Source organism: Zeus faber (assembly GCF_960531495.2).
Source record: "Zeus faber genome assembly, chromosome: 21".
NCBI lineage: Eukaryota > Metazoa > Chordata > Actinopteri > Zeiformes > Zeidae > Zeus > Zeus faber.
This window is the reverse complement of record NC_137208.1, coordinates 20,397,107-20,407,496: the sequence shown is the minus strand read 5'-3', so window position 1 is coordinate 20,407,496 and position 10,390 is coordinate 20,397,107.

Here is a 10,390-nt window from a genome sequence, read left to right as displayed (position 1 = left end):
AACTGTCGGGGAAAAAAAGGGTAATGCCAGTAGGAAGCTGGGACGATGTTGAGTGTAGATATTTCTTATTACCATGCCGTAGTGTACATATGACTCTTATGTAATGACACAATAAGTAATCTGTCTCTCACAATTGCAAAATATAGGACGGAACCCGCTGCTCACAGGATGTTAATCGTGATTAACTTGAAACTGACTTGTCTTTTTGCAGATACTTTAAAAGAACCACTTTTTTTTCTGGTATTTATCATGCAGTTTGTAATAGTTAATGTCCTAATATATGATTAGTTTGTATAGTATATATATATATATATATATATATATATATATATATATACATATATATATATATATATATATACACATTTTGTCATGATATTTTATATACAACACTCAAACCATCAGAGCATAAACTGGCATGTAAAGTCGTTGGTTTTGCATTTTTATGTATTGCGATGTTATGAAATAAATGCTTGTAAATGCTTGATTGGTCGTAGTTTTTCCCTTTGAATTTTGCCATCGAAAAGGGCAAATCTTCCATTTGTTAAACTGTCAACCTTGGGGATGTTTCTTTTTTTTCTTTGACCAAAACACATGGATAGTGAATCCCTAACCTGGTCACCCGACGCACTTATTGGGCGATCGTGGACCGGATCCAAGTTTTTGGAGTCGGGCTTCGTGCGAACGACGTGCGTTTTTTGGGGGGGTTTTTTTCCCCATTAATTCGGGTCTTCCCTTTCCACAAGCGGCCGCGGTTGTGGGGGGAAAACCCCAAATTCCCTTTCGTTTACGGCAGGCCTTCGTGGTCTCCTCTGAAGATCCTGCGGTCTAATCAACCAGCGGCTCTGGGAACCCGCCGCTCGTCATTGCCGGCCTTAAAGGCGTTCTTTAGCATTTATACCAAGTAAACGTATGACCTTCAGCGTGCATGTTTGCATGTAATGCCATTGTGTGTATGTGTGTGTGTGTGTGTGTGTGTGTGTGTGTGTGTGTGTGTGTGTGTGTGTGTGCGTGCGCTTGTGCCTGTGCCTGTGCTTTTTTCGCTTCCTGACATTTGATCTTAATTACTGGCAGTTTGGGGGGAAAAGAGGGGCTCTCTCTGCTGCATTAAAGGCCTTGTTTTAATTTGGCTCCGAGCGCACAGTGCGGTGTTGTTTTAGTATTCCTGCTGAGGCTGGGGAGGAAGCTGGAAAGTCTGAATCAGATGGATATTATTTTTCATGAGCCCGGCTACATGCTGATGCAGGCACCGTGGGCTCTGGGAACCCCGGTACACCTCTGGTACACCGAGCAGGAGAAGGGAGAAACCGTGAAAGTGAGAGTGCGGAAAACGTATAGGAACTCTTGATTTTTATGTGATGAATTAAGTCTTAAAAGTTTTGCAGTGCTAGGATTGTTTAGGACTTGACACATTCCAAAAAGCTTGGAATAAATTGAAGATATTAAACTCTTTTTTTTAACAAAGTTTTTTCTAATGGTTGATTCTAGGCTTCGGAATTTCGTCTCGTTTCTTTGGGCCGGACAATTTGGCTCAGTTCAGTTACACTGAACTGAAGCTTTATTTTTAATGATCAATTATCTTTTTTTTTTGAACAAGAGGGGGAGAATCACCACGGGTGAGACAAATTGACATAGAACCAAACAACAACACGTACATGGAAAAAACATAAACATCAGATGACAACATGTATTGAAAAAAGTAGTACTGAGTTGATCAAGTCCAGGAAAAGTGGAACAGCGATCGGGCACGTTTTCTCCTCCTGTCATAGTTATGGCAGTAAATGACGGAGGAAAGGAGAGCGACGCAACCAGGAGGGTGCTGGGGTGTGTTCAAAGCGGGTGCTGGTGGTGTGTGTGTGCCTGTGATGAGACCGCGTGTGTGCGTGTGTGCGTGTGTGTGTGTGTGTGTGTGTGTGTGTGTGTGTGTGTGTGTGTGTGTGTGTGTGTGTGTGTGTGTGTGTGTGTGTGTGTGTGTGTGTGTGTGGGAAGTGTCTACCGGTGAGTGTACAGGACTTGTCCCAATTGGTTCTGGAGTATAAGGTTGATGTTATATCATAGCGCCTCCAAGCAGCGGAAAAGGCCCCGCACCCCAACCCACACCCACGACAGCAAGCGGCCTCCTCGGGGCCTTAGAAGGCGCCTGGCTGCAGGTTGCAGCATGCCAGAAACCACCAGCAGCAAGCCGCCAGGAATGAAATCAGTTATCAATTATCAAATAACTACCACTTCAGTACATCGTGGCATCTCTTTACATGACCAAAAATAACGTTATTTATAATGATTTCATGTGACTGGACTCACACTGGTATACTGTACGTGGTTCACTCTTCAGCATGTTTCTCGCTCTATGGGCTCTTGCTCAAAGTCACACATACACGCACACACAAACATAAGCACACGTACACACACAGGTGTCGATAGCGGAGACCACGGATTCTATTCCAGTTGGATCTCAGATGCTGGAGATGATCGTAATGTTTCGGAAGAGCCGGCTTGTTCGCGAGCAACTCAGTGCGAATTGATTGACGATCATTCATCCAGCTCGTCAGACACTCGTGGTCCAAGGCTCAATTGTCCACGAAGATCCCATTCGGATTGCAGGCAAATTCAAGATGTTTACCTTAATTCTCAGTCTGCGTGAGGGGAAAGCAGAGGTGCTAGTCTCGACCGCAGTCTGGCCGCATGTGTGCGATTGCTCATCTTCCAGCTATTCACCCGAACGTGACACACAGCTGCTCTGGACTAGGGTTGGTCGGGGTCTGGGTCTGGGTCAGTGAGATATGATCTCACGGGGGGCCTCCTCAAACACAGTCGTGCTTATTTTGACACTATCCTCCTCTCCTGGTCTTATTTTCGGCGGGTTCCTTACATGAAACCGTGCATGCGTTGGAATCTCAGATATGCACCAGGACATGTTTGGAATACCGTCAAGGAAGTGTTCAGGGAGGTTTTCTTCCTTTCCCTTCGCCCGTTATTTGTTCTGGTCTGAGGGCGGAATGGCCCCGCGCAACGTCACGTCACACAGATGTAGGCGAGAGGTATTCCAGACACCTGAGCTGGACAATGGGAATTCAGCAACGAGAAAACTGAATGTTGGAAAAAGCAACATTCCAGACGTAAGGCTACAATAAATACAAAATAAATATTCCGTCACAGCTCCCATTCAGTTTGACAATCAGTGGGGTTAAATATCAGCTTCTGTGCCGTCTTTCAAGAATGTCTATTCCTGGATGCAATGATCATTTTGGGAGAGGACATTTTAACCGGAACGCACGTCAACATTTAATGCTCCGTATGAACGCGGAAAACGGGGTCATTGGTGATGATGTATCACTCAGTTGCAACCACTTACACAGTGATATTATTGATGTATAAATGATCACAAACTGATAGATGTATTATATTATGTATTAGATATATACTGAAGGTCGCTTTACACCGCATCCGGATTCCGCAAGCTATGACGCGCTGCGGTGTGGAATTTCCGCATGTGGTCGAGGCTCCGTGATGTGTTCAAATTTTTCAACTCTTGCGACAAGTTTTGGCCTGACAATGCTACCAGAAGTGACGTCAAGTTTGTCAAGGGGGGGGGGTCCGAATGTAGGATGCGATTACGCGTTCAATGTGAACCAGGTCTCAGATCATCACTACTTTCTACTGCCTATTTCATTGCGGGGAATCCATTAAAACGTTTATTTTATTGCTACCGCAGACAAAAATAAGTTAATCAGAACTAACAGTGGATGAAAAAAAGCGAAATACATTAAATGTTCAATCATTAAAAGATTAAAGTTGAACTCGCAACAACACCGTTCTAAATGTTGCTTCCGACCACCGCCGTTGCCGCTGCTGCGGTTCGTCAACAAAACAGGCCTGGGGATCAAAGGCGTCATGCGCCACCACCCAGAAATCTTGGTGTCCGCCGCAAGGACGCTGGAATTTTAAGTGGCTTTTACCATTTTTGTCTGCGGGGGCGGTGGTGGTAGTGGGGTTGGGGTTGGGGTTGAGGATGAAGGAAAGCGCCTCTGTTTCCTGACCCGCGGTGGTTACGCGGCATGGTTGGGTGCAGGGGACAGCGAAGGCTACCCAGGCCAGGTGCCTGGGACAAAAACACTTTTGTTCCACCCTTTCACCCAATTCACCATCCTGAAAAACCCACCCAGCCAAACTACTAGCTTTGATTCCGATGTCATATAATAATAAAATAAAATAGAATACATCTTTTAAAAAAAAAATACCAAAAAATGCAATTAAAAATATTTAATAAAAAAAATTAAATTAAATTAAATTAAATAAATGTAAATATATATATATATATTTTTTTTTTTAATTTTTCAATTGGTCTAGTTGTTCATCTGACCAGAAGGATGTAGTAGTCATCCTGGGCCCCCTCTCTGACCAGGCCCTAGTCAGCCGCTAGACCTGCAAGCTTTGAATCCAGCCAGTGAAATAGGAAATGTATCCCCACTGATCCCCATGCAACATTCCACGCTGAAAAAAATTACAAAAGTCCTCATCGTTAATAAGCCGTAATATAGAAGCTTCATTTGTATATACTGTATCCCCTTATGTTACTTCAGTTATGGAATATAGTTAGGATATGTGATGATGTAAGGGGGGTACTTTGCATTATGTAGCCCACATTAATGAAATGGACAGATGCAGAAATATAGACCCTTAGTGAAAAACTACTAAGTCCTACATAGGTAGAAAAAATACCTTTGAGACAATTGAATGGTTTAGCCCACTTAGATGCTGTGTTGGCAGAGACGGTGTCAATGCCAGATGACCTCCATCACCTTGGACTGAGTTAGGTGGATCCCGTGGATCCCTCTTCCATGTCCTTTGACAAGGTGTCTTTCTTTTCCCTCTGGGTCTTTTGGGGGGGTGTTTTTCCTTGTCAGACAGTCATCAAACCATCCTTTGAATGTAAATTTGTAAAGCCTTCATAAGTCTTTCCTTCGATGCTCTATGTGTAAATATTCTCATTATACAGTACATTATGGAAACAGGGCAGCAGCAGCTGGAGTTGTGGATTTAGATAAATAAAGCAATTTTATTTTGGACACCGTCGTAATGTCTCCCTCTAGTGGTCTGTGTGTGGAACAGCACCATGGACGTGGCCAGGCATTTATTGCAGTCACTGTTTATTCGGGTGATTTAACATGGTTTGTTCAAATGAGTGTACAAACCAAATAATATATGATATGATACTATTATCATAATAATAAGTAATATGTTAAACTTGGAATTCATGCTGTAAGTTTTGCCTCCTCCACCTCCACTCTTTCAATTAATTTCTGAACTGATTGGCTTTTTTTTCTCTGATGTATAGCCCCAGCCACGACAGTTAAAACCACTGGCAGGTGAAGTGAATAACAATGCTTATCTCGTTCCGATGGCACCTGTCAAGGGGTGAGATATATTAGGCGGCAAGTGAACAGTCAGTTGTTGAAGTTAATGTGTTGGAAGCAGGAAAAATGTGTAAGGATCTGAGCGACTTTGACGAGGCATTTCTGTTTCTGTGCTTTTAGAGTTGTTTAACAGCCACAATGATCAGGGGCGGTCTAAGTGATTCAGTGGCCCCAGGCAGGACGAATGTGAGGCCCTTCGCCACCTACTTAATGCAAGCTTGGTTAGTAAACAAACTATTTAGATAGAACAATTTTCAGTGAGCAACGCTAAATGAGAATACCAACTGAGCCATTTAAACACTGTTAAGTCAGATAGAAGAAGACAACGCGACAAGATTATGAATACATTTAATACTGTTTTGCATACTATATTAAATGACTCCGGAGTCACTGCAGCAAAACAGTCTTTTGCTCGTTTTTGTTTCGCAACTATAACTGCAGCGACTCACAGGTTGAATTGAGACTCCAATCTGGAATGATCTGGTGTCAGGGCCTCCCATGACACCCAAACCGTGAGCTGATAATGGGGGAGTGTCAAACTCTTTTATTAGAAACTGTGGCGCTGCCTTTTAGTGCTGCCAACACAGGTTCAAGTCCACATTTCACCATCCGAGTCACCGCCATTGTTTTGTAAATCAGATGACTGGAGCAGACAACATCAGCTGTTAAGTCTCCGTGGCTCAAAGAGGTTGGTCGTTGGAGGGGGACTTGGGGGTTGGATGCCAAGAGAATTTGAAAGATGTGTGCCTGGTGGCGTGATGGTTCAGGCACTGCTGTCACAGGCTGGAGTCCTCTTCTTCCATCCAAGTCCTGCTCGTCGAATCAAGGGACTGGAGGAGGAGACAACAAAGTTCCATAAGACTGGAAGAGGTAAGCAGCTGTTGGCGTTGGGGCTTCAGGGTTCGTGCACTTCAGGCACGAACCCTGACTTTTTTTTAAAATTCTAATTATTGGGATACTTATGGGATGTGAGTGATGCTCAACGCCGATCGCTGGAGTGACAGCAGAAAACTGAGTTTCTATGAAAAAAAGGAGGCGGAGGTGAGGGGACAGAGGTGACAGAGGTGAGGTGAGGGGACAGAGGTGACAGAGGTGAGGTGAGGGGACAGAGGTGAGAGGGGACAGCGGAGCATGCTGCGATCTCGCGATAAAGACGGAAGTGAGTACGGATCCAACATGACGGCGCCCAGCTGCACGAACTAAAACACCAACAATCTGCTCCATCTCAGACAAATAACGAAGCAAATTGCAAAAAATATGTATATATTTAAAAAATAATCCACTACGCCAATCGAGGATTATATCGATTATTATTATAACGAGTACGTGGTGGAGGAGGACCAGGGACGTGACAATCTGGCAAAAAGAAAGAAGGCGGACTCAGCTACTGATACAGGTGATGTAAATGATCTAATTCCCAGCGCTGTAGAAGTTAGTGTCTTGGATGATATTTATAAGAAGCTGGCCACGCTTGGTCCGCTCCTCCGAGATATTTCCGAGATCAAAGCCAGCCTTGATTTCATGCACCGCACGGTCGGCGAGATGCAAAAAGACAACGCCGATCTCAAAACCTCCGCAAAGCGTCTCACAACAGAGATGGAGTGTTGTAAGAAAAAAAAAAAAGAAAAGAAAATAATGAAAGCGACCATCCTGGATGGCCAATCCAGAAGTATGCAGGAAAACCTCATCTTTTCTGGGATCCCAAAGAACAACACAGGGTCCCGAGAAAACACGGAGAAAGATATCCTCCACACCGCCCAGAAACTCCCTACGGACACCATGAAGCAGATAACCTTCCACCAAGTTCACCGACAGGGACACCGTGTGGGGAACCGGCCCTGCTCTACACTTCAAGCACAAGGAGCTGGTGGAAAGCAAAGGATGAGAACTGAAAGGAACCATACTGGGTATGAATGACCAATTCCCCGTGGAGATCAACAACCGACGGAAGGTGCTGTACCCCATCCTGAGGGAGAACCGTCACAAGGGTAAACAGGTAACCCTGGTTGTCGATAAACTATATACAGTATAAACGGTCTGTTATTCCGAGACTGCTCCACCACACCCTGGTTATTCAGATAATTCTGATATGCGAGATGTAGAAATTAGCATCCTATCTATGTCAAGACTGTAAATACTTCACTATATCACTCCCGCCCTACTTCTCTCATCACTCTCACCCTCTATCCATTCTCTCACGATATGTCTGACTGCACTGTTCTATGTTCGTCCTTCCTCCGGTGCTGCCCCCCCCCCGAAGGAAGGACAAGCCAGGATGGGTTAAACGCAGAGGCCTCATTTTACCGGCCACCATCCAAAAGCATGTGCATGTGCGTGTGTGTGTGTGTGTGTGTGTGTGTGTGTGTGTGCGTGCATGTGTTGTAGTGTGGTGTGCTGTGTGACAATGAAAGATTGTTGTTGTTCTTCTTCTTCTACAAACCTCCTGCAATACTAGGACAGTAAAAAGTCTTATCTATGGGAAAACATGGGAATGGTAGTATAGCTATTGCCTTGGATGCACTGCGCCGCTGCATGGGAAAACTACAAATGCACATCCATCAGCTAACTAACCTCAATGACAGAAATTCAGTTTGTTAGAGAGGTCTCTCACATGTGAGAGGTTTGGGCCCACCAGCTAAACGTAGCAAAATCCTAAGGCACCTCACCAGGATGAACCTCAGCCTCTGTCTACTGCAAGAAACTCACCTCACTGCATCCGAGAACCTCAAACTCGAAGCTAAATGGGTTCATCACATGTTTTCTGCATCATATAACTCACAAAAAGAGGTGTTTCTATATTAATCAATAAAAAGTATCCCATAGCAGAATAAAACCACAATATCAGACGCAGAAGGGCGATTAATGATTAACGGAATTTTTGGAAACATCAAATTAACCATGGCTAATATTTATGGCCCCAATGAGGACGACCCAAATTTCTTTCACAATATTTTTTTAATCCTCTTAGAATTCTCTGACGCACTTATTATACTGGGAGGAGACTTCAACACAGTACCGGATCCAAGTTTAGACCATTCACAAACCAGCGATCATCACAAGCCCTGGCGTTCGTCAGACACTATAAAACAATATACTGTACTGAGTGATTTTGCTCTTGGCGAACGTTGGTGATCAAACAACCCACATAATAGAGAACACACTTATTATTCACCACCCCACCAAAGCTTCTCTAGAATTGACTTTTTTTTTTACAAGTAACTCTGTATTGTCCAAAATCACTAATCCTGAAATGCACCCTATTGTAATCTCCAATCAGTCGATTAGTAATCAGCCGATTAGTTTGAACCTCATAAGACTCAGACAATTACAAGAGTGAATTATTTTGAATTCAATGACAAATCAGGTAAATTTCTTGCCAATCCATTGAAACGGCCATAGAGAAAAAAACACTTATTACAGCCATCAAAGATCCTCAGGGTAGGATAACACGACTCTGTCAGCCTTTTGGAGATTCAATAAACTCAGTGGTCACACTCTCCAAACAATTTCAATCCAATCTGGCACAACCCAGATTTCCTGGTTAAAAACAGAACAATAACCTTCAGGTCTTGGGAAAAAAAACAAGGAATAACTCATCTGGAACGCATTTCTGAAAACAATTTGCTTATATCCTTCCCAACCTTAACCCAAAGGTATATTATTGGTGGTCATAGTTTCCTGCAATTCCTTTAACTACAGCAGGCTCTAAAGGTTAAGATCAAATTAACTAACATGCTAAAACCACCTCTTGTGATTGAACATCTTTAAAAAAATCCCTTTTCCAGAATATACAAACTTTTATTAAAAACAGACAACACTTTATCTGTACCTACCATGGAATGGGAAAGAGACCTTGCTCTTTTCACTGATATCAACCTGTGGAACACCTTTTCTATGACCCGCAATTCCAAAATGCAACTCATCAAATACAAGATTTTGCACAGAGCTCACATCACCCAACACAAAATGTTCACAATGGGTTTTGTGGATAAAGATGTTTGTTCTTACTGTTCCCTTAATACCAGAGATGACTACTTTCATGCCATCTGGCTCAGCCCACCTATCCAAACGTTCTGGACCAACATCACCCAGAAGCTAACAACCCTGTCGGTTGCGGGTTCGGGTCTTGGCCCCGTAGTCGGTGCGCCGCTGGGGTCGCCCACCCAATGGGAGGGGTGGTGGGGCTTACGCGTCCTTCTGCGTCCCGTGTGGGGGGGTGGCCTGACGTGCCGGGGCTGGTTGCCGTTCAGTCTGGTCCTGTGACCCGGGCTGGGACCTGACCCCGGCCTGTGGTGCTCGGCGCAGGCTCCCCGTGTTCTCGTTGCTGGGGGGCCAGGCTGTGGGTGGGAAGGCCGTCCGTCGCCCTCTGGCCGCTGTGGGTTGGGTGCCTCCGGTGTTGCCTGTGTTGATCTGGTTGTGCTTCGCCTATCTCCCCCAGTGCCAAAACAAAAAAAATAGGCCTAGGGTTTGCGGGACGGGTGGGGTGTGAGCTATGTCAGTAGAGGGATGAAATTTTAATACCACTCATATTAGCCGAGAACACATACTCGCACAAAATCTTCTCAAAACAACACTACACCAGACCAGGGTCTGCAGGGGAGGAAGGGTGCAAGTGATTCGGGTTCAACTTGCTTGGAGGACTCCCACCCCAACACACTGCAATTTTAACTGCAATTGCCAACAGCACACATTGAGCGCTGGGGTTTTCTGGAGTGGCGGGGCGGTGGTGGGTTGGTTTGGGGGTGCAGTTGGCCAGGGGGCAGTCGGTTGAGCCGCCGAAACCAAGCCAGCAGAGGCTTGGTTTGAGTTCTGGCAGCTTGCGCCTGGTGGTTTCTGGCATGCTACGACCTGCCGATGCTGCAGAGAGGGCCGCCGGGTGCCTTACATATCTGGCAGCCTGCAAATTTGACATCCATTTGCCCTATGCTGAGCACACTCGGCTACGTGGATGGGCGCTCGGGGCTCACAGCTGAACG